The sequence below is a fragment of the Pimephales promelas genome, chromosome 23 (genome assembly GCF_988280905.1).
Source record: "Pimephales promelas chromosome 23, fPimPro1.hap1.1, whole genome shotgun sequence".
NCBI lineage: Eukaryota > Metazoa > Chordata > Actinopteri > Cypriniformes > Leuciscidae > Pimephales > Pimephales promelas.
This window is the reverse complement of record NC_142791.1, coordinates 11,532,293-11,554,604: the sequence shown is the minus strand read 5'-3', so window position 1 is coordinate 11,554,604 and position 22,312 is coordinate 11,532,293. Positions and strand designations below refer to the sequence as shown.

At 39.2% G+C, this 22,312-nt stretch overlaps 1 protein-coding gene across 2 annotated transcripts in view; it reads right to left on the bottom strand.

Moving 5' to 3' along the window:
- The window catches only part of gnaz (guanine nucleotide binding protein (G protein), alpha z polypeptide), a 48,431-nt gene extending 30,299 nt beyond the window's left edge, over positions 1-18,132 (bottom strand). The window contains exons 1-2 of one of the 2 annotated variants that reach the window (XM_039676639.2): positions 17,544-18,132; positions 4,151-4,257 (exon numbers count right to left, since the gene is read on the bottom strand). The gene's annotated coding sequence lies outside the window, so the exon portion shown is untranslated. The remainder of the gene's footprint in view (positions 1-4,150; positions 4,258-17,543) is intronic. The other variant, XM_039676637.2, reaches the window with a different exon arrangement.
- Between the last annotated feature and the right edge of the window lie 4,180 nt (positions 18,133-22,312).

Below are 22,312 nucleotides of genomic sequence, written 5' to 3'. Positions count from 1 at the left end.
CATCACAAATTAACAAAACATTTATGAATTTTGAAGTGTAGTCAGAAGCTAAACATTGGCTATAAACGAACTACACCACAGTCGCACAATATCAACATCAAACCTACTGTAACATCAACACCATAACTAAGTTTCTGACAACTCATTAATTCTTTGTTTAAAAACATTTCCCCTGAAAATTTTTTTTGGCTACATCCACATTAATCCGGATACATTTGAAAACGGGGTTTTCGTTTAAAAACGCTCTCCGTCCACATGCTATGAAGAATAGCACATATTAAGTAACATGAAAGTAACATATTTTAGCAATAGTGTAAAAATGAATAACACATAAGAGGCACAATACCGATAAACATGAATAACTATTGGTACTACATGGATCACATGACTAAACTTACGTCATCGTTTTGAAATACCTCCGGTTTCACTGTCCACACTACAACGCGAAAATGGCGTTTTCAAATTTATCCGCTTTTCCAAACGATACGTTTTTGTTGACTTAAAACGCCGTCTCAGTGTGGACTGGACGGAAGGCCAAAACGGAGAGAAAAGTATACGTTTTCAAACGAAAACGTATTAATGTGGACATATATCATTTGCAAGAGTGCGATTGTGAAAACGAACTAGTGAGTAGATGAGTTTACTTGTTCAGCACGATGACGTGTAATGTTCCGGCAACCTCGGTTGTCTCATTAAGTGGCTTATCAACAAAAAAAGTAAAAGCTTTAAAACTTATCACAAGCAGGTATTTCTGATATATTTCATATTGTAGAATAAAAATTGTTCTATGAGCTTTGACTGTGATCGAGCTAGAATCAGCCAATCGTCCAAGTAGTTCAAAACTGAACCTGAAATTCCAGGGGTGCGAGAGATGCGTCCATGCACATTGTAAATATACGGGATGCTAGGTACAGGCCGAATGTTAGGACTGTGTATTGATATGCTTGGCCCTCGAAGGCGAATCTCAAAAATCGCCTGTGACGTGATGCTATTTGTATTTGGAAATATGCGTCCTTCAGTTCTATTGACATAAACCAGTCTCTTAGCAAATCTGTGCAAGGATTTTCCTGGTTGTGAGCATCCTTTGTTCAGCTGTCTTAGATCTTAGGTCTTGGACCCCACGTCTTTTTTCCGTACCAGAAAATATCTGCTGGAAAATACACCTTTGCTCTGAGGTTGAGATAATGTAGTTTCGCTATTTCGGTTTCGAAATAGACTTCATTTTTACCGTATTTTCAACCCGCGCCGTGTAGCAGCAGGGACGACGAGCGAACTGCAGCGAATAGCCTCTTTGTATAATGTTCAGCACCCATTCTGATACCCCGGGAAGCTTTGCCCACTCATTTGCATGAATAGCTAGGGTAGAATGACATCTGGCCTCTGGCCGCAACATGGTGACCGGAGAGCTTCGGTGTGCTGTAATATAAACACTGTGCTTGCAGAATTTGAGGCGGGGGGCGTGCCTGGCCGCAATCGACTCCCTTAAGGCAATTTGCTGAGAGAGAGCGAGCGGAGCAAACCCGGTGGGGCTTATCATGTCTGTGAGTGAATATGGGCGTGGGACAGCGAGCACATTTACTTCACTGAAAACACCATCGGCCTGAGCTGACTGTATGTGTGTTTGTTTCGTTTTTACAGTGTGTAGTGCTTGTGGGCACTGGGTTGTGGGCACAATCGACATGTGTCTATTTTATTTGTGTGAGCCCTGCTGTGGTGGGCTGTCCTTGTGTGTAGGAATGAATACTGGGTCTTGGGCATTTTTTTTACACACCATCGGTCGTGGCCCGAATACCAGAAATTACACTGTTAATGAGATTTATCTGAGTTGCCGTGGAAACGGCATTTGTGTGCAGGCAAGCGGGCCATGGTACCAACTTGTTTACTGCTGAATACACTGGAACAGACGTATTTTCTGGAACTGAATGAGTGAAGGTGAGACTTGCTAAGGACTTTGCTAGGAAGACTTTGAGGCCTCTGGCTTTATCTCAATCTTTTGCCGGGGCCCACGCAGAGGGGGGCAGTGGCCGGCAGAGTGAGAAAGTGGTCTCTGGTCCCGGGGCGGGCGGAAGCTGTGGCTCGGAGCTTTGAGTAGACGGCTGTTTTGGGCGATGTGCACAGGTGCACAATCAGATAAAGCACTTCACTAAAGAATAAACAAAAATCGGCACACTGCCACTACTGCTCATTTCAATTTGTAACGTCAGGCATTCGGGTTGAAACGTTGCACATTTAAATAAATTGATTTTTGGGAGCAGTAGTGCCAGTGTGCTGGTTTTTGTTTATTCTTTCTACATTTTCTGCTCAGTGTTTTACTTAATCTTTCCAACCTGGCAACCATGTATGTATGAACAATCATTGTGATATTCTGTTCATACGGCCAGTATGTGTTCCTTCGAGGCGAATCTTGACTATATTGCTTACGATTGTAGTAAGTATCTGCAAAGTCTTGTTGATGTTTTAATAGAAAAACATGACCAAAATTAGGAAGGCTGAAATACACTACATGACTTTCGTACAGATTTTTTGCACTGATTTGCTGCCTGAACAAGTCGCCTCTAGTTGTCAAAAGAAAGACCCAGCCTGAAGATTTTGAGTAGTCAGAGTTGACCGATTTTTCAGGAAATCGGTCAATGTATGACGGGCGCAGACACTCATTTTTTGGCTTCAGACTATATTGTTTTCATTTGTAAAGCATCTCTTAAAGGATTAGTTCGCCCAAAAAATTAAATGATCCCATAATTTACTCATGCTCAAGCCATATTAAAAAATATCCTGGCTCTTGCAAGCTCTATGAAATGTATGGGAGTGAATGGTACCCCAGATGTGCATCCATCATCTATCATAAAAGTAATCCATATGGCTCCAGGGGTTAATATAAGGCCTTCTGAAGTGAAGCAATGTGGTGTTGTAAGGACAATTCTCCATACCTATAACTTTATAAACTATAATTGCTGGCTTCTGGTAATGGCCCTAAAAAAGTGACCTCTGACCCGAAGTGACATTCCTCTGACCTTTTCTCTTTTATAATGTCTCTCAGCCATCTCTCTTTCTACAGTCTTTCTTCAAATCTCCCTTTTGCTCCTCTCTCTCCTCCCCCATCATAGAGCCCCCCTATTGCTGATTGGCTACAAGTGTGTTGTGCTGCTCAGTTCAATCCACTTTCGCCAGCATTTCTCAGAAATCGCTTACTGCACCTTTAACACTATAGAGCCCCTTGTGGCAAATGTTAGAAGTTTTTCTAAGTGGCAGTGCAAGCAACAATTTCAATGTCAGGGATGGCTCATTATGAACAAACGGATGTCACAATATGAACTTTCAACACAGAAGGTACACTAAATCCATGAGGAACGCTAACGCGCCAGAAGCAGAACACACACCCAGCATGACTTGTCAGCTTTTAAAGATTGCCACAGTTGTAACAACAATTACAGCTAATGATTCTGATGCAACACATTCGACACTGCGCTAGTGCCAGAGCCATGAAGCAATAAAAGGACTGCTTTCTTTAATGATTTATACATAAAACATACAATCAATCAAATACAGAGCTAGGCATGCAGGTAATGCACTTGTTGAACACTGTCACTATAGCATGTGGTTAACACTGACTGATTAACCGTGTCATGGTCATTCAATCAACATGTATTGTTACACCCACTCAAACTCAACTGACCTAATCACTAATCTATTCTGATACCATGGACATTTTGACCAAGGGGGCAAATGAGGCACATCCTCCAAAAAAAAAAAAAAGTAATGTGAAAGGAGACGTGTTGCTGTGACTGGCTAATTACCCTTTATCATGCTTGAAACTTGGTCCGCTAATTGGCCTGAAGTGACAAGTCATCTAATTTTTAATTAAAGCTGCTCCTTGATACATTTTAGTACCGATGCATTTGGTGTTCTTACTGAAGATTTAATGACTAACTATCCAAACTAAATAATATGTGCAGAATTAAAAAGTTTAATTTAATTTTATATCGCTTGAGACTTGATGAGGCACTGATGTAACTATGATTTTTAAAAAAATAGTATAGTATATAGTATAAAACAAAATTATAACCTTAAATGCTGTTCCAGTAAATACTGTAAATCTGCCTGCTCATTTCCTACATATAAATCCTAAATCTTCGAATGATCCTATACTCACAATTTTCCTGGAAAGGTATCTTGTCAGTCTCGTTGTGTCAGGTAGCTCATCTGGTGACTTTGACGTTCGCTTCCCATATGCTAATAATTTCTGGTTTGAATGCCTCTCTGAAACAGCAATGAACAAAAAGGATAAAGCAAACCCCAGTTGATTTTGAAAAACAGAAATGACAAAAACCGAAACAACATCAGATGGTCACTGGGTTTTTTTTCTGAGAATGTTTTCTTAGATTTGAGACGTAGATTGCACAAACGATGGCTAACGTACAGTGTTCCAGCTCAAAACAGGAATCGGCGTTCTCTTTTTGGAGTTCTGACTCATTGGTGGTGTACAGGAACCTGCCTACGTCAGAAACAAGTTAGATGTAGGTCGCAGACTAAGAGATATCCAGCATGCTGCATTTAAAGCCTTGCATTATGCAAGACGATGTGGCCCAAATAGCATCATTATAATATTTTGGAGTAATATTCATCCAAAAATAATTTACTCACCCTAATGTTTTTTCTTGTCCATATAATGTCAGTGGTGAGCAGGGGCTGACAATGTTAAAAAAAAAAAAATAAGCCCCCCTTACTCTTCTCTGACAGGTCTCAAATCAAAAAAAAAATAATTTGGGACCATAAATTAAGATTTCTATCCCACAATTTATTCATTTGTGGCCACGTTTTATTAATTTGTTCCCTTGTCATATTTAAATCATGTCCACGAGTCACGACTTATCACACTGATCCCTCGTTTAAGGTAAATCATGGTCATCTTGTACTAATTACTTCTAATTACTAGAATTAAATTAAATTAAAAATGTAATTAAATTGTACTAATTTAATTTTAATTGAATTAATAAATCAGATGAACAAATTCCTAACCTGCATGTCATATGTACATATGTACATTTTGAATGCAATTTCTCATTATTGATGTCAAACTTGGCATGATACATATTGATGCAACAATATACTGAGCCCGTTCTCATCCCAAAGCGCCATATAGGACGCTTTTGCAAAAGCGTAAATATCCAACGCACATGGCACCCTTTAACGTGAAATGGGACGCAGATATATTTGGGCAGAAGGCGCCCCCTAGTGGTCTAACCCTTACCCTACACCTTACCTAAACTTAACCCTAACCGAAGCGTCTCATTAGACGTTAAAGGGTGCCATGTGCGTTGGATATTTACGCTTTTGCAAAAGCGTCCTATATGGCGCTTTGGGATGAGAACGCGTTGATATACTGTATATGAACATTAATGAGACTTGAGAGCTGCAACAGACAAGAGTGAATAATTACTTTTATCATGTTTTTTTTTTGTCTTTTTTTTTGTGAGACAGTATTTGGTCCCCATTTACATCATTGTATGGAAAAAAGCAACGTGAACGCTCTGCTAAATGTCTCCTTTTGTGCTCCATGAAGACCAACAACAACAAACAAAATACAGGTTTGGAATGGCATGATGGTAAGTAAATAATAACAGAATTATGATTTGTATGTGAACTATTTCTTTAAGGCCATGCCTGGTGGGTTACTAGTACAACCTATTATTACATTCCTTTGTGCCCTTTCTATCACAAATTCTGCTTAATTTCCGTTCTTTTTTTATGACAAGATACTAGGCCTTCCAGGGGACAAGTGCTTAGACTTGAGTCACGTCCTGCCTAAGTACTGGATCAAAGAGATAAAGGCCCTTTACTGTAAGTAATAGTGCTTTGAATATTTTAATTATGACAGGTTGTGAAGATTGGGGTGGAGTGTGAGGTGAAGAAATGAGACAAAGCTTTATGAGAATGAATTAGTAGACACAGCATCGGGTTATCAGGTTGAAGTCGTTATCAAAATACTAAATCAGTCAGGTCAGAGTTTTTTCCTCTTATCTTCGTCTGAAGTCACAGTATATTAATAAACCACTGAGCATCACTGAAAGCTCAATTAGTCATAAGTCTATATAAGCATCAACTTTAGAAAGTCCAGGGGCCACAGAGCAAGAACATTTCAGCCTCAAATAAAAGTTACTTTCAAGTTAGCTCTGTGGTGTCTAACTGGAATATTATACTGTAAGTGCATGAGAAAATGTAACTATTTTATGAGGTGGCAACTTCATATGAATTCATACAATGTGATTTGAAACAAATTTGGGGAAAAAATAATGTAAGCAAGTGTTAAGGTCCACCCCTAAACTTAACCCAGTGGGGTGTAATTAACAAATTGTGTCCATATGACAATGGAATAATTGATCAGTTCTTTTATTTATGTTTGCGACAAACGATGCAGTCCATTGTGACACTCGTCACTTTATAACTATTATATGCTTTGGCTAATTGGTGCAAATTCATGTGAATACAATCTCAGTTGTACGTTTTCTTGCGATCTGCTTACGCCCAACTGAGGGTTAAGATTAGAGGTGGACCTTCATACTGTTTTTTTTTCCTGAAAATCAAATCACATTGTACGAAATTACCACAAAATAGTTCTGTTTTCTCATGAGATCGGGTTTTACTTGCAGCATAATATGCTAGATAGTTACCATGCAGCTACCTTGCAAATTTTATTTATTTTTCCAAAAGCATTTGGCAATCTGTGAATTTTAATTTTGGCCTCTAGCCAAAGTCTTTAAAAAGGTTTTTATGCTCACTACGGGAAAAACAAAAAAGAGTGAAGCGTTGTGGAAAGTAGTATATTTAACATGTTTATGAATTTCAGAGTGTTCCAGGCACATGCGTTTCATCACGTCTGGATGAAGGGATCGTATGCATTGGAAATGAATGTGGGGGCGTCACATGATGAGCTTCAAACAATCACATTTGTCCAAAGCTTTGTACACTCATGGCCCAAAACTGACCCAAGATGTTTTGCTCAAAGGACACAGCTTTGTTGTATCACAGTAGAAACATCACGAGAAACAATGAGTGGCAGTGTTTCAGTCAATAGCTGTCCCAAAACAGAAGACTTTTGATTTGGCTGGGGCCAGCGTTGATGGTGGGCGACTGTATAGCAGGTCTGTTTTTGCCATAAAGGGTCTCATGAGAGGTAGGGGCATGGCCTGGCCCCTATTAAAAGTGTTGTTTTCAGTCACATGTGCTTCTTGCCCTGACAATGCACGTCTGTGTACTGTGAATGTTTTTGCATTACTGCTAATGGGAACCGTCTATATAGGGGAAACCAGACTGAACTGAAGAGAGGGAAATGGTGTACCAACTATTGGTTGGACTTTAAGTTCTGAGCCTAACAGTCTGCGTTTGTCCACAACCTTTTAACCTCAACCGCTGTCAAATAAAGGAAAACAAAAGAGGTCTGACCAAGCTCAAGAGCGACATGTTGCTAATCTATCTTTGAGGACTGCTTTGGTTGTGTGTAATGTTCACTTCAAATTCAAGCTTTGATAAGATATGAGCCGTTTTGAGGCACAGCAGGTTTCTGAAGGAAGGGGTCGGTTTATCTCTGCGCTAGCCCTAGCGGCTGCACTTAGTTGGGGTGTGATTTCACTGTTCACTGTAAACACAGACCGTATTGGCACAAAACTGGCCAGAATGATGCTTATGAAAGGTTGTCAGACAAGAATGTACCTGACTTTGACGGAATGTGCAACACTTGCACAATCGATAGATAAAGCATAATGTTGATTACAATCACTTTGTCAATAAATTATTTGAAAGGGAACCTATAATGCAAAATTGACTTCTACATGGTGTTTGAACATAAATGTGTGTCAGAAAAATCCACCCAATCCTCTTTTTTAAATCCCCATAAATCATAAGCAGTGTCTCAAAACAAGGGCTGAATCCAAAATCACCCCCTATACCATCAAATAGGACGTTATTGAGTGTAAAACTGATGGACGCTCAACGGCTGTTCGAATTTGCTCACTCGTTTTCATCCACTCCTTCAAGTGAACAGTTTTAGTGGACTAACCGTTTGCAGATTTTAGCTGTGTAATGTCACATATACTTAGGCCCCGCCCACAACTGCAGACAGATTATGCCCTATTATAGACCCCGCTCTGAGAGCGCTTTACACAGTCTGCCATGTGTATGTCCTCACCAGAGCATTTAACAGCAGCATTCAAGTAAGAAATGTATTCTCATTAAAGCTACTAAAGTTTTTCAGTCAAGAGACTTAAAGGTTCTCTGAGCGATCCTGGGTGTTGACGTTCGGAATAGTTTCAAACAAATCGGAGGCTAGCTAGACCCTCCCTCCTCCGTATCTCATCTCCTCCCCCTCCCTTCCGTCCTTCCTGAAATAATTGTGAATGTGCATTTCTAGCTAATTATAGCGTGTGGGTTTGGCGAACATAATCGTCAATTTAGAAGAAAAAAAAAACTATTTAACGTTACCCACCTGTCCAGCAAAAACAGAGCAACCTGAATGTCGGACTGGAAGCCCTTCTGCCGCCGGAGTTCTCGCCATCGTTCAAAAGCTTTGCTACCGATGTAAATTCGGAACTTCACACGTTCTTTATCCGACTCAATCTTCTTTTTAATTTGTTCCTCAGAACGACGTCTCTTTGGTCGTGTTTCGGCCATTTTTCAAACTTCCCTCTTATGCTTCTTTCTCCTTCACACACACACCCCCTTCATGTGCACGCGCACTAACCCCCCAGACCCACCCTCAAATACTTCTTGCCAGTGATTGGCTGGAACACTGTTTGTTAGGTTTCGTGGTCCGGGTGAGACATGATTGTTTTTGTTGCCGTTTGTGGAGCCTGTGGTGTCTACAGAGACCACGTTTTTTTACAGTGTGTTTAGGGGACAGGCAGCTAGCCGATAGTGAGGAGACGTTTGATGTATGTGACAAAAAATGTTTTGGCCCAGCATCGCTTAGAGAACCTTTAAGTGATTTTCAGTTTTTCTTTTGTTGTTTAATTCATTTTAACAGCCTATCCAGCAGTAAGTTCTGCATATTACGCTGCTTCTTTCACTTTAATACACAGATCTAATAAACACATACGATTTCTTTACTTGCTGTTTACGTTCACAGGCATGACCGCCTGTGTTTATGTGAACTGTACGTGTTTTTGACATAACCTTGTGTGTATTTGTTTGCTTAAGCACAATAAGACGTGACATCCAGCTTTGCTTCAGGTGTGTGCGCTCAGAAAACCACATATCAGGAGTATAGATTGTCATGGCTTTAAAACGCATGCAAATAAACAACTTTCATGATGATGACCAATAAGTTGACAGTAATGGCCGATAGTGTTAACCGTCTAATGGTGCGTTCAAGTTAAATTTAGCAGGCAAAAAGGTCTGTTGCCTGTTGTCAATAGTGTAGTGAAGTATGAAGCACTGCTGAGATGAAAGCTTTCTGTCGGTCACTGCAGAAAATTTACAGGACCAAATTCTAAAACTAAGCATGGTGAAATCGTTCGTCCTTACATGAACTTCCAGATCATGTGGATTCCTATCGAAAAGGCATGATTTTACCCATGAAAATTGGCCCACCAGTGGTAAATGGCTGACATAATGGTGCTTATATAGCACCACAGTTCATTTTGTCTTTATTATTGATGTGCATCCAAGTAAAACAGATGGTTCTATCTGGTTGCTGATTGGATGGAGTCAGATCTGAATGCCAACTTGCGGTTGATTGTAAGAAAGGGATGGGGTTAAAGGCCGGAATAGAGAAGTCTGAGGGTTCACCAGTAAATCCATTCATGGCATATTGATTCAAAATTACATCAAAACAAATAAAAGAAAAATCAAAAAATCAAAAAATATTGATGACTCCTCTTGCACTACATAGATTTTTATCCATCAAATGCTCTATAGAATGTGAACGTCCCTCCCCCAATACCACATGCAACCGACTAGCAAGCAGCAAGTCATGTTTCACCAGTGTGACATTGCTAAAGCCTTGGGAGACGAGTTGTTGAACATGTCCCACCAAAAGTTCCTGTTAGGACCATACAACACAGGAAATATAAGACTATATCCGTTAAACAATTTCATGTGGTCTTTAACTTGTGTTGAACCTGGAATATTCCCTGCGCAAAACATAACTGTAGCAGTATGCTAGCACAGCAGTTTTACTATCATAGCATTAATAGTTCAGGTCGCCTATTTATTTGACAACATTGGCAAGGTTAGACTTACTCAAACCCTATGCATCATGTGGAGCACCTTTGTATTCGTCTGCATGGCCATAACAGTGGTCATATGACTGAAGGAGAGCTCATGGGGTGATGGCACCCCTCCACCTACCCCTCAGTCATATGACCGCTGTTACAGCCATGCAGACGAATACAATGATGCTCTGTGCGTAATGAGAACAGAAAAGAGGACCCTCTTAGCTCATCTATGCTCGGTCACACACACACAAATACTGTAGGACGGTTCTTGCAGCAGTCCCAGAAGAAAACTACATCGCTCAGAAATGCTCTTTCATAGTCCGGGAGACTTAATGGAGTTATGATTCATTTAAGCATCAACTGTTAAGTCTGTTATCCATTAAGTCTCCTTAATTTGCTTATAAATAAGGCAGGAATAAATGGAATGTATTGGAAAATGGAATTTATGCAAATGAGATCTTTATACAGTGTATATACAGTAAGAATATAGTGGCACCTGTTGTTTATATAACATTTAAAAATAATAATATATTAATTTTGCAAGTAAAAATGGGGAGGGGGGGTTTTAGGAAGGGGGTGTTCTTATCAGGTGTGATGACAATACTTCGCAATTAGATCAGGGTTTCTCAATCCATTCATACAAATGGCATAATCCCTCACTGTATAATCTGTATGAAAATACCTCTCAGCTCATCAAACTCTGACTGATACATTAAAATCTGCTTTATGTCATTAAAGTTGGATGCGGTTCACGTAAGCCGAAAATGTGATTAAATGACTGCACGTGTATAACTTCGTCTAAATAAATTGCGAATAAGCCAGTTGATATGCTAGATTTTTTAATCGAACATGTCATTATGAGGCAATACATTATTATGTGATTTTTTTTTGTTAAACCATTGTTTAATTCAGGTATTGTTAAAGCTTCTAAAGCCACTTCCCTTGGTGGCGTGTGTACACAAAAACGATGCAAACACCTCAGAGTCCCTCTCCGTACCTGCTGACCTAGATAAGAGGACGTGCGTCCTCTGCCTGCCAAGTGCCATTTCTGAGTAATAGAGCCAGACAACACATACAGACATGCTTGACCAATGGCTCATCCAACATGCTCACCTTTACAGCTTTAGTTTCAAAACATCATGCGTGCAGCACTTGCAAATGAGTTTCTATTTTTCAGGTAAATGTAGTCCATGTTTAAATACTTTCATCTATTCCAGTTTAATGTTGGATGACTATAAGTAAGCCATTTGTAGATTTATTTCCCTGAAAAATGTAAAAACTGCTGTTTCTCTATTCTGACCAACTCAACCTAGCAACAGCTCAACCAATGGAGTGAATCTGGGGGAGGGGCTATCTGTTTGTCCAACCAGTGGAAGAAGGGGGAGTGTTCAGGAAACCTATTTGAAATTATCATTATTTTTGTTGTTTCATTTGGTGATACTAATGGAACAAAAAATCTTCTGTAAAAAGTATGAATATTTACAAAATCCTTCTATAAAATAATAGGCTACTAATGCAAATATTTTTTTGTTACATTTGATCATTTTTAATTACATAGTGACAAATACATTTTGATAAAATTACAAACATTCTGAGAGCATAAAACTTAGTCTTGAAACATAATAGATGAAAATTTTTTATTTAATTAACATATATATATATGAAATTCCAAAAAAAGTAAAACAATACATTTGTATAGAATTTATTCATCTTTGTTAAAGTCCCCGTGAACCGGAAGTTGCAAACGATTTTTCTCCCGTGCTGTGACGTATTTCCAAGTGAAACGGAATATTGAACAGAGGGCAGGGTTTTACTCTAGCGCTCCTCCTCTCCATCTCTCGCTCATAGCAAACTAACGGTTTGAGGGGAGTGGTTAAGCGTTTCCCCACCCAAACTGTGAAACCTACGTCATCAACCGTTCCAGACCGGAAGTAACTTTTCAGATTTTGATTAAAGATTACCAAGGTAAAACGTTTTTTTAATATATATTTACTTGCACGGATTAATTGTTCACCACAAGACTAGTAATATGCGCTAACAAAGTAAATAGGTTCAATTTTGATTTCACGGGGACTTTAACATTAATAAAAATCCAATACACTGTTAGATCATTTTAGCTCATGTATTAACAACTCTTGATTTTAATAATGTATTAGTAAATGTATTAACTAAAAATGCTTTGAAAGTATTTAACTTGATGTAAATGTTCTTATAAGAATAAACCAATATATTCTATCTACTGCAGATAAAGTTCACAATAACATTGTTTCTAAAAGCCAAAATAGAACATGTCATTTCAGTTCTCGAACCTACTTCCTTCTGCACATTTTAACACACAGTATTATGAAACCTTTTCTTTGTGATATGCAAAACTGCCCTGTGAAACAAACTGCTGATAATGAATGTACACAAAAGCCAATACTGAGTTGACTCATCAGGAGAAATGTGATCTTGACCACAGAATTAACAGTCGGATCCATTTCATCCTGCTGATGTCATGACAACTGTACTTTTGCGCCAAATCACTTTGCTTTGTAAATGAACACGCATAAAGGTGCAATAAGCAAACATGTAGCCTAAAGGTGATACAGATGCAAACTTAGCATGAACGGGAGGTTGGCATCATTTAAAATGTCATGCTTTTACCGTTACCTTGTGTCTTTTGATTTGTAACCAATCAGAACACTCTGGAAATCATCTACTCAGTGATAAACAACATGCTAAGAACGCCGTGTATATTTTTATCGTGTTGATCACCAAGAATATATCCTTGTTCAAGATGGAATGGCATAAGCAGGGCCTGTTAGTTTAGTTCACAGTAACATGAGGTCAAGCCTGTCCCACTTATGGCAACAAATCGGGCAACTTTTCCTCCAGATCGAAAGAGCATAAGCTCTTGGCTTTACTTTGAATCTTCTAACACTCTTCTAACAATCTTAAAACATTAACTGAACCAACTTAAGACTTGGGTATGACTTATATCATATAGAATTCCACAGGGCTTCTTATTAGGAGACCACTTGGTTATAGCTAATGACTGGTTTCAATTCAACAAAAGGCCTCTCTCACATGTGTTTCTATAAAACAAGGGCCTGGTCACCTCAGATTGTCAGAGTGTTGGATTTTCCGTGCTCTCACTTAGAAAAGCCCTTTCAGTCCACTTCACCGAGTAGCTACTCCAATTCTAGCCAATCTATATCAGAAGACAAGTCTTGCACAATATGCTCTCTGCATTTTTTTCAACATAATATCTCTTAAAGAGAAACTCCAGCTGAAAGGAGAGCTTATTATTTGTCATATGATTGGAATGATCAATCAGAATCTTCATGTCTTTCCAAAGCTGTATGAGTTTATTCCATTGACAGACTGATCTTGTGAAATTGCATGTGTATGACACTTGGCGTGCTATCAACATAATCGCTTTTCAGCGTGTTTATGAACGCCGTTGTCTTACTGTATATATAAATATATGACCTACCACAACCCCGTCCCTAAACCTACCCATCACTGGGGTGAATAGCATTTATCAATCTTCCCCATCATCCTAGGAAAAAAAATATCGGTCCTCAGATGTAGATTGACATTTAACGGTGTGTACATACACTCGGAATCACTCGGACATTAATGGCATAGACATACACGCATACACGTGGATAGCTCAAAATGCGTATAGATAACATGCCACTTGACTTGAAAGTGTATACGCAAAAGTCATGATGTCATGGTGCCCTGAATGGGGACTAAAATATCAAAAAGGATAGAAAAGCACCATAAAAGTGGTCCAGTGATCAGTTGTGCAGTGCACTATATTATTTGAAGTTATTTGAAGTCTTTACAGGTTTGTAGAACTGATGTCCGAATGGATCACTCTGTTGAGATTTTTTTATGAATAAATTGACCCAGTTCATATAAACTGAATAATTCAGTCCACATAGTATGTACATGTAAAACAGCAACATGTAAAACGTTGTCTTAAGAATTTCATCTTTTGATTTAAAGAAGAAATATTCATATTTTCATCAACTCGAGGGTAAGTTATGACTGTAAAGTTTAATGTAAAAAGAAAAGTATAATTTGTCCATTGTCCACAAAAGACCATTTTATGCCATTAGTGGCACCAGTTCCAAAATTACATACTCTTAATTAGGAACTTATTTTAAATAAGTAACTACACAATGGCTAAAAGCACATTCTATATTGTATGAATTCAATTCGGACATACTACATTCGGCATGTTGTTATAATCATGTGACCTACCAGCGTTGCGTCGCTTCACTGCCATCCACAAATTATCTCCCGTGGCCTCATGGCATAGTAAAATGCCCATCGCATGCGCACTTCAGAATCACTCCGGAAATAGTAGGTCATCCATGGACTTTTTGCCTATACTGTAGCGATTTCGATGCAGTTAATTGACTGTTTTTTTTTTAATCATTTTCCAAACACTCTGTCTATCTTCCATTGGTTAGACAAACAGATTGCCCCGCCCCAAACACACACCATTGGTTGAGCCAGTGTTGCTGTGTCAAAACGCTCAAAGAGTGAAATGTTGAAAGTACCAAGTGTTACCATTTTCTGGTAAGTCAACCACTGCACATTAAACTAGGATAAAAGACATTATTTTAACAATTTACACACATCATCTTTAAGGATATAATGATGATAAATTTAGAGAGACTGGCCGACTTCCTGAGTGTAGATTTAGCATGCTTGTAAAATGCTTCACATTTGAGCTATTAAACAATCACCATTCGCTTTAAGCATTATTGATGATCTAACTGTCCGCAAACCTTGTCAATTATTTTATTGCAAAACAGTCAGGAATCATAAACAACACATCAGGAATGATGAATAAAACTAATTACTGTTTTAATAAGAAGTACCCGTTAGAAACTGTATCCTCAATGGCAGATGTGTGATTTGTCCTGAGCATTAATGAACAGCTGGCTATCAGAGCATGTAAGGTCACCAGCGAGGTGTTTTGCCAAACCACTACTGTGGTGCCAAAAACTGGTTATGATCATTCAAGCATTCACTCTGAAAGCAGCATGTGTATATTTTGGCATTTCCCTTTCAAGAATTTTCCTATCAGTGTTGAACCTAAACTAGAATTTCTTTCTCCCGATTATTTTCCTGCATCCCATTTTTGTCTTTTAAGGGTACTCTCAATACGAAGGGCAGAATTATTTAGTCTCCACCAGACTTATGTAGTGTGATGGCAAAAAAATTAAACACTCCAGTAAACACTTCAGTAACAAAAGCATGTTTAATAATAAATGTGACTTTCTTTTCTAAAATACGAATTTCGTGAAATTCTTGTGCATGCCGTGCTTTGCTATCAAAGCAGCAAGCTCAGGTATTTTTAAAACATGACCCAAATGCATAACAATCCGACGTTCTGTGCTTTAGATGGTTTTGTTTACGGCATAGTTTCGGTTCACATGAGCTACCTGGTAATCAAGTGAAGTTTATTTTTAACCATCATTTGAGACTGAGCTTTCATTGTGATCATGTTGATGTTGATGGTTATAGTGTTTGAATATCACTGACAGATATTCCTGTGTTTAGACATCCATAATTTTCCTCGCATTCGTATAAGCAAATGAAGAGCCATATTAAAATGAGGGTACGCCTCCCGAAACGGCGTTCATTTCAGACGACAGCACAGGATGTACATATATTAACTGGTTCTAAGCTGATGTTGCACAACCATCCTGCAGTTTGGTCAGTTTGTGGGTTGTGTGTGTGTGTGATGGCAGTATCAGCTCATCTTTACATAGTCTGTGTTTCCCAGTCTTTATGAGTAACAACACAGTAATTTAATGAAGTGAACATAGCTAACATAACTGCTCGCTCCCAAACGTCCCCAGAGGAAAATCATACTGCTCAGCTACATTTAATTTAATGTAGATGTTTCTCCTAAAAATCCTTAGGACAAACAAAAATGCACTCTAAAAAACGAAGGTTGTGGTATCATAAACATTTCTATTGCACAACGATTCTTTAGTGTGTAGAAAAAGGTTCTTTAGATTATTAATATTTAAAAAAGAGACTTTAAGCACTGTTGGTTTAAAAATGTATGGTATCGCTTTGAAAAAAAAAAACTTTAGGAACCTTCTACTTTAAAGAACTGAGTGAGCAATGATATCAATACCATAGCTCAAATTATTTTGGATAAGAGGAATGTGAAATAATTGCGTTTACATTGAAACTTCTGACTTTAGCTTCTAGGCACAGTCTGAGACACTGCTGAGAAACTCGCTACATGCCAGAGTCTTTTACACTAGAGAAGCAAACTCTCTTTACTCAAGAGAGGCAATTTGCTTTTCCTTTAATCTCATTGGTATTTACTGTAGGAGAAACAATCGAGACTTTAATGAGACTTCATTTGTAATGGGTCCATGGGCCTCCCCGTACATCCGTTTCCTTGCTTGTGATATTTCTTGCAAAGATATATTTTCTTCTTGCAAAGAAGAAAAGGCAGGTTCTTGCAAAGATATATTTTATCTTGCTCTCTCCTTTCGTTTTTTTGTACCGCATCATCCTCCGCCCTTCTGCCCCTACTATCTCTCCACCATTATACCTCCCCCCAACACCTAACCTCTCCCTGTGCAGGTTCCCTCGCACATGCACACACAACCCTGTCACTAGGCTACACTGTCCTCCGCTGCCCTAATAACAATCCCAGGAATTTTAGACAGGGCAAAAATACTTCAAATGACACTCACTGGGGAAGGGGGCCTGCCACCGGGGGATCCACGGACCCGCCTCTGGCACACGCAAACACATCAACGGCGATCAATGGGGAGCAAACGTGTCGTTGTTTAACGTTTGGGCAGTTGGAGTCAAAGATCAGCAGGAGGTATGGCCGAAAGGAGAATATTGACACGGGCTTTCGCTACACTGCCAGGAGAAACAGCAGCTCTGTCTTTACACAGGGTGTGCACCTAATCCAGCTCCTTCCATATTCACCAGCCAGCAGAGCGTGGCATGAACACACTACACCTAGTGCACTGCTCCATTTGAGATTCAATAATATGTGACCATTTAACATTGCACAAGCTGAATCACTTACGTACAATACGTGGGCTCGAAACTGAAGATGCTTAGTCCTTAAATATACACTGGTGAACCAATCTGCTTTAGCATCATCCCTGAGCATCACCTCACAGAGATGGAGGAAAATAGCATTCTCCTGGCCGAGCTACTAAACACGGTCACATTCCCAAGCCAAAAACGAAAACCAAGGACACTACCAGGGAAGCTAGCCTGGGTGTAACAACAGGAATAAGGGTGTGTGGAAAGTAGAGTGAAAAAAGGAAAATATTTCCTCACCGTTTCACCGCTTGCCGTCCATTCACCAGCAACACTGCAGACAAACATTCACTTGGGAGGCAGAGGGAGCGCGCGATCCGTCCCCTTAGTCCTGAATCGCCAACATCCTCAGATCCGTCTGAATCTGCTCTCACACATGCACTCATTCACTGTCCCTCTTTCGTTGTGTCGTGCTCTCTCCTCTTATAATTGTCGGTGTGTTATTTCCCCTCTTGTTAGCTCCAAGGCAGTTAAGAGACACTGCAGCGATGGGGGAGGAGGGTGCGTGTGTGTATGTGTGTGTGTGTGGTTGCGTATGTATGTGTGCTTGTGTTCAAGTGTGTTCGTTCGTGAGTGAGGGAGTATGAGAGCAAAGAGGGAGGAGTCAGTGGGGATAGAGGAGAAGAGAGGGGAAAACAGCTAGTAGGATTAAACCCTAAAGAGAAAGAGAAAGCAGAGCGGGGTACAGAGAGATTTCGGGAGGAGAAAATGCAAGCTGTATCGCAAAGAACGACGGGTATGAATTATATGTGTACATGCGAGATATGGCAGATGTTCTGAAGCCATGCTGGTTTGCTCAGCCAGCTGCAAGAGTCGGTCCACAGCAGGGTTGGTTGCGATTCATTGATGGCTGAAAGCTTGAAGGAAAATGATTCAGAGTGACAAATATAGGCAAAGGAGGGGAGAGAGGAGATGACGGCAAGGGGGGGTTGGATAATGCTGTAATATGTTGCTTCTGTGGCAACTGTTTCTGTGACAGAATGACCACTTCCTCTGCAGCCATTGGTCCCCTGCTTATACGGATAGATGTGCTGACAAATAAAATTTCCAGCAGTGGCTCGTGGGTGATTGGAGCATGCTCCCCATCCCGCCTCCTGTGGAAGCAACAAGATTGTGCCTCACCCCAGGCAGCTGAGGACCACATCCAGTGCGTTTGCACCTTGCATCCCAAACAACATCTCATGAACACTAACATGCACACGTTCGGTTGCACTACACGTTCAGAGAGGTGTAGGGAACATAAAGGTGCAACCTAAAGTACATTTCATTTTGGGAAATTTCTGTAGTCTAAAGTTGTATCTTGCTGTAAGAAAAAATAGTCTTTGATTGCTTAGTGACATAATTGCCTTTGCGATGAATCTTGGCCCTCAAAATGGTAGCTTTGAATCTTTTTTACCACTAAAAGGTTTTTAGAAGTAATTTAAGGGTACATATAGCTAATCTAAGTTGCAACGTTGTCCCTTTTAAAGGACAACTCCGGCGCAAAACCTTTGGTCTAATAAACACATTGGTACCTTGTCAACTGTTCTCTGAGATTTGTTTTCATGATAATCAATTGTAAAGAGATTTATCGCTAAAAACTGTTTAGTTTATAATGCTAGTATATAGGGCATAGAGTAATGAAAAATAAAAATCGCTTGTTAATACCCCCAAAAAGGCTCAAAATAGCCCCACAAAATAGTTTGTGGTTCGACTGGTCGAGACTGTTTTCCAAAGATTTTGCGTAAACATACACGCCACTTTCAAGTCAAGTGGCGTGTTATCCATACGCATTTTTAGCTATCCGTGTGTATTAGTGTAAGTCTACGCCGTTAAATGATTCCGCGTGTATGTACATGCCTTTAAATGTCTGAGCGAAACGAAGCAAAATGTAGATCTACATATGGGGAGCGATATTTTTTTCCTAGGATGGTATGGAAGACTCATAAATATTAACCCCAGTGACGGGTAGGTTTAGGGATGGGGTTGGGGTAGGTCATATATTTATATATACAGTAATGTAACGTTAAGTCAACGGCATTCATAAACACGCTGAAAAGCGATTATGCGTGTTGATAGCACGCCATGCAAATGGAATACGCCATTATACATACGCCATTTCATGAGATCAGTCTGGAAGTGGAATGTCTTTATAAAGTATCTTCTTATTAAACGGTCTGTACACTTACAACATTCTCAATGCTTCGGTTTGCATGTAGGGACCCTCATTATTCTGCTGTGGGGCTATTTTGAGCCTTGTCAGTGGTATTAAACTAGCAATTTTTATTTTTCATTATGCTATGCCCCATATACTAGAATTATATGCTAAACAGTTTTTAGAGATAGCTAGAGATAACTTTTTTAGAGATAACTCTTTACATTCGATTATCATGAAAACAAATCTCAGAGAACAGTTGACTAGGTACCTATGTGTTATTAGACCAAAGGTTCATTTTGCGCCGGAACTGTCCTTTAAGGCTACTGCCCATGCAGTGACAAGCTGTACCCTTAAAAGATAACGAAATTACAAAACAGTCTATCATACAATCTGACGAATGACAACTGGGAGCACACATGCAATTATTCTCATGGGTTCCCTTCATGGCTGTCTTTTTGTTAGTCTCTTTTGTAGGTGACTGTCTTCGGTCATGTGTGAGCATCAGTGGATGATTAATGTACAAACTCTGACATCTTATCCAATCAGATTGTGCTTCCCTTGTATACAGCTGTCAAACATGCCCAACGCCATGTAAAGGCAACGTGATTTCCCTTCAGAATATCAAATATCATTGACACAAAAACAGTTTTACCATTCTCCTGCCTCCTACCATTCGTCCTCTTAATACCTAAGGCCTTACATGTATTGTTTTGTGGAAAATGCAAACCGACAATGCATTACAATAAGCTCAGTGAGTAAAAAAAAAACTACATCTAAATTAGATAGATATAGAAATGTTGCTTTTAAAATGTAGTTAATTTTAATCGTCAACAAAAAATTGTTTTATTTAATTATAAATTTACTATTTTAACAACTTTGTGTGTTTTTGCTCATTGCTATGCTGCTTAGAGTATCACATTGTTAGCTAAAACAATATGCTAATGCAAGCTATTGTATTTGTACAATGACCACACTTGAAAGACATATGTGAAACGTAAAAGGTATTCTGAATTAAAGGCTAACGGTTGCAAAAGGCATCATGTTAACATATAAAGGCTGGCATCAATGTTAAAAAAAAACAGTACTGTATGTGACAAAAGAAGTATGTCTGAATTCAAAGTACTCATAAAACAGTTGGCAAAAAGTAACCAGATGACCTACTACATCCGACCTACTTACTATCCCATGAGGCCACATGAAAGGATTTGTGAATGGCAGTGAAGCACCACAACTGATGCTATGTCACATGATAACAACATGGCGACTGCATTACATCCGGACTAAATTCATACTACACACACTGGGCTTGACATTAACACCAAATGCGGGTGAGCAGTGGTGTGTAACACAGTCACGCCTACTAGACACTTTGGAGGGTTGAATTTAAATATTATATACAGTATATACACTTTGTAATCGTGTGATAATAAATAGTGTTTTTAAAAGGCATCTGAAATAATAAACTAAGTGCAATGTAGTGGCAGAAAACATGGATTTTTCCATATATATTGATATTGAAATATCTGTAACGCTTCCAATACTCATTTTCCTCAATAATCAAGACTTGCATTTTTTTACCCAGCTATATTTATTTGAACCCGAATGCAGAGACGCACCAGATAACACGTCAACAGCGTCTTACACCACCAGCGTCACTGCGGACTCGTGAACGCGGATTGACAACAGAACCGGAAGAGAATACAATGCTAAATAAAGTCGTAGTTTTTGTTATTTTTGGTCCAAAATGTATTTTCGATGCTTCAAAAAGTTCTAAATAACCCACTGGTGTCACATGTCATGGACTACTTTGATGATGCCTTTATTTCCTTTCTGGACAAGGACAGTATACCATGTATACATTTTCAATGGAGGGACAGAAAGCTCTTGGACTAAATCTAAAATATCTTAAACTGTGTTGCGAAGATGAACGGAGGTCTTACGGGTTTGGGATGACAAGAGGGTGAGTCAATGACAATTTTCATTTTTGGGTGAACTAACCCTTTAAAGCAATCTGTTGTATAAAGAACCATATAAATAAACATGACGAGACTTGAATGAAGTGCTGAATAGGAGAGCTCGTGCAAACATATACACATCACTATGATCAGATGCATTTAAACTGCTGTGTTTTCACCGCACTCATTTTTGTTACATTTATTTTATTTGAGAGGAAACTGTTCAGCACATATTTACGTATTCATATAAATGTGGATGTTGCTGGATGCTCGCTAACAGTATATCACGGCAAAATGATTTTAAACTTATTTTTTGCAGTATACGAAAAGGACTTTGCTGTGAGTATATCAGGGTCTCAAGAATAAGGAGCTGTAATGTTTTGTTGCAAGCCAAGTAGCCTACATGTTGCTGGGCATGTATAGTTGTCTTCTGGGTGTGAATTGATGCTGCATTTCTATAAACAGCTTTCCTGTGGGAGGAGTGATGTGCGTGCAGTCTGTCCATCCAGGCAAAAGGAAAAGTCTGCCATATGAAAAATGCTATGCAAACCATCATGTCACACAACAGTTTCGAATGGCCCTCGCATCTCCATGAGAGAGCAGGTATGATGAGTTTATGTAGCCTACGTGTCTTATTGCTTGAATGCAGCATTTCATCTGATCTCGCAAGGCACACAAATTTATGTGGGCCACATTTTCATCTATTTAGTTTTTTCAATCACATTTAAAAAGAAACTGCTTGCCTAATCTACTCATGCTTGCTGGGAAGCAATTCACAATAACTGTCTTTGCACGGATATTACGAAAGGTTCAATTCCAATTGGTTAAGCATTTTATTTAATTAGAGCTATTCAAGACCCATGTGTTCAGTTGCTTGCACCATGTTTAATTGCTTTCAGTGCATTACAACTGCACAA